This window comes from Oreochromis aureus, linkage group 3 (assembly GCF_013358895.1).
Source record: "Oreochromis aureus strain Israel breed Guangdong linkage group 3, ZZ_aureus, whole genome shotgun sequence".
NCBI lineage: Eukaryota > Metazoa > Chordata > Actinopteri > Cichliformes > Cichlidae > Oreochromis > Oreochromis aureus.
Genome location: NC_052944.1, coordinates 123,241,079 through 123,244,969, shown reverse-complemented (window position 1 = coordinate 123,244,969; position 3,891 = coordinate 123,241,079).

The window sequence follows — 3,891 nt, the reverse complement described above, 5'->3', positions numbered from 1 at the left end:
GTGTTGTGTTATCAGTTGCAACGTTTGATCACACGATCGTAAAGGCAAGAAGCTGGATAATGGGCTCTCTTTTCATCGTTTTTCAACCTGGAGGCAACCTGAGGGATCCCATGTATCCGATATTACTAAACAAAGACGTCAGGCTTGCATTGCAGCGGTGAGACGAGCGGATCGAGTTCTGTGCAGTCCCAGCTTTTTGTTGGTTTGGTCTCCGCATCTTCTTTCCGGTGAGTTCTAAATTAATTCATATCACTATTAAAATGCTTTTAGTGTTATTTTCAATGTGCTGAGGTCATAGATAATGAGATAAAACATGCTAATGTGTGATGCTGCAGAACCACGTCATGTCATCATGTCGACTGAGTAGCTTATGATTTAGCATTATTGCTGGCAAACCAGCATATGAAATGGATGTAACAAATCCAGACTGGGCACCAACACTGCTCATGGGCCTCTAAAAACATACTAAATTGCTCTCATTGTACACTAATACTAAAATACATTGACCGCGCCTTCTTTCCCTCCGTCTCCATGGTGACTCGCTTAATCTGTGCTCCACTAATCAGGGCTTTATGCGCGCGCTTAACTTGTGGTTAAAGCAACTCCGGGTTGATTGAACTAATTATTATCAGCCTTTCTGAAACCGAATATTCCGAGTTGGACAGTTCGGGGTTACACAACCCTGAGTATCATTTTTAACTCTGAGTTTTCTAAACCGGCTTTCTGAAACAGGGCCCTGATCTATGAAAAGTGCTGACATCAATAAATCAGACAAACGATGGGGGTCAGTAGCTTTTCTATGCAGCTTTTATCTGAATAATAACACCACATTTGTTCTGTATTGATGTGATGATGAGAGGAAATGAGACATGCTGAGGTCTCTGATACAGTTATCAGCTATAGTAGGATAATGGCTTAAACGTGCAGCTGCAACATGATTTCAGTATGTTTATATTAAATGATTTAAACTAATTTCATTTGTACTCTTGAATTTCATTCATGTTTTACTTTTTAAATTCACATGATGCATTCAGACCCAGAGCCTTTTAAAACACACTCTGAACATCATCAGCGAGCTCTGTTAGGATCAAATTCAGAATTTTCTAGGTTGTGGTGAACGAGACTCCCATTACTACTGGGATTTGTTAAGGGTTCAATGTTGAGAGAGGAATCCATAAATAACCACAGATCCAGGCGTGTGCAATTTAGACGGCATTTTAATGAACACATGTGTGAGTTCAACAACCCAATCAGTATTGAACTGTCTTTACCATATTCAGACAACTGTTTTATAGGGTTAAGATAGTACAGCCCCCTTTTCTGTTGCTAGGCAGATTTAAACAAAGCATACGTCACTCCAAAACCACAATGACTTTTAACATAGAACATCATCTTCGTGTCGACGGCTGATGCTTCCTGTCTCCATCCTGCCCAGGCTTATCTTCCTGGACATCAGGTGCACTTCCTCTAAGTACGTCGGCACAATTCTGCACTTGCAGCAAAAATACATCTTCACTTCTGCCCTACCAAAATAGATCTACTATGGTGTGTATGTGTGTGTGCGTGCACGCGGCGAGGGCGTGCATGCTGTGTACTGCGTACGTGTCATGACCTCTCACTATTTGTGTCTGTATGTATATGTCTCGCCTTAAATGCTCTCACATCTCACCCGTTACACTTCTGACCTTTCACCAGAACAGAGGCTCATCCTTACATATAATAACCTAACTGGAACTATATATGTAATCTACTGAATAAACACCCTACTCTTTGGCTTGCGCTCACTCTGCTTTCGGTTTCACTTCTGCAAAAGCATGCAACTTCAAACACATGTAACTTCCTGTCCCTGCAGTCAGCTTCTCACCCACTGAAGACCTCAGTATAAAAATACAAAACATTCAAAAACCTTTAAATTATAGATTCAACTCAACAATTTAAAGTGGTTCTTCTTGGACCTGTAATAAAGACTATAACCATATATTTGAACATCTGAATGCATCTAAATGCAACATCACTATTAATACTGAAATGTTAATGATGATTATAAAAATAGCAGCAAATAATAGCAGTAAAATATTTCTCCCCTTCACACTTCCCCTCTTGACCTCTGGATAACATCCAGAGGTCACCAAAACAAAGAAAAGCATGACCGAAACTAATAATTCACGGAGTAGATCCTAGTCTAAGACTAGATTCACCTTAACTGTAATGGATAAAAACCTTCTCCCTACTACGGCTCTAACTTACTCTGTTCCTCAAGTGCTCTCTTTATTCAAACCTGATTCAACCTAATATTACTCAAAACATGAACCTAATTGCGTATTCATATTCGTAACATTACTCAGCCTTTGTAAAACTCTTAGAGCACTGCTTGCACGTCTCTGCAGGCTTCCTGTTGGTTCCTTATCTGATCACCAACATCCTGCGCACAAAACTGTCACTGCTGCAAGGGCCTACCTCTCATCTAAAGCCACCTATTACAAGAAAATATACCAAGAAAATCATTATATCAGCTTATTCTACTAAAGCATCAAAGAAAAACAACCACTCTAATTGACTAAGTGTAAACATATAATCAATAGCTCCTGAGTAAATTTCATCATAACTAAAAGCTGAACTCTAACTGTATTTTGAGCTCCCATTTCCTGGGTGATAACCTGTTTGAATATATCATTTTATTTCATTTTGCTGCTCTTAATGTAATGATACATTCTAATTTATACTTTATCACACTTAACCAAACTATATAAGCTTTCTCCCTTTGCTTCTGTTTTAAACAAAAACTTGGTCACTTCAACAAGCATTTGTTATTCTGTAACTGCATTTTATATAATAAGACTCATTTTGAGCTGCATGTGTTATCCCAATATTTTACATGTCTCCCAATTTAGTTACAAACGAAACTCCTATTCAGTTAAATGCTAAATGGATTTCAGGCCTTTTGCCTAGAATCAATACTGTCAGGTGCGTTGATGAACTCTATATGTCTGTAAGCGTGTGCGATCCTTCAATAACTCAGGTCATTCTCACAGTAGATTGGCTAATCATAACGTTAACCAAAAGTTTGTGACCCTCAAGAGACGACTCTCTGAGCCACAACTCCGTTAAAGGCACCAAAATGCAATGCGTATGAAAAAATCATTTCTACATATATAATCTCCAATATTATTCATTTGAGTCAGCGAGACTTTTAACATCCTCATAAAAGCTCTCCTCTACCCTAGAAATAAATCTATTTACTCTCTGTTTCTAAAGCCTACATTATAACAACATTATAACATTATGTCACTGTGACAACTTATCCTAAAAATCAAAAAGAAATCCCACATTTTCTACTCATAAAATGTTCACTATTTTCCCCAAAGCATATCCTTTATTCCCACAATTTCCCTCTAAATTTGGTGTACAACTTCTTATTAACACCAGCAATTTATCTTCTAAACAGAATTCAGTTCATTTTACTCCTTTCTTTAGAATTAACAATCTCTGCCTCAGTTTTACCATATCTAAATTATCAAACAACCCCAATCGTTATAAAATCATACTAAAACCCATTTCAAATTAAACAAATTAAATCTTAAACCCCTCTCTTTTTTGACACATCTCATGTGGCAAAAAACTCAAAATGCTCCACCCAAGCTTAACCAATTAAAAGGGAAAAAAGGTTAGTCATATCATATCATTTCTCAGAACACTTCAGCCATCCTCCTCTCCGGTATTTTGCTCCAGCCCTGAAAACCTGTGTTTAAGGAACAAAATCAATTTAATCATCATGTCAAATCTTCTCAAACTCGTTGCTCCATCGAACTCTGGATCCTTGGAACTTCCTGGAAACAAAACCTGTACTTCACTCTCCCCCTTTATGATCCAATCTGTGTCATAACACAAAAT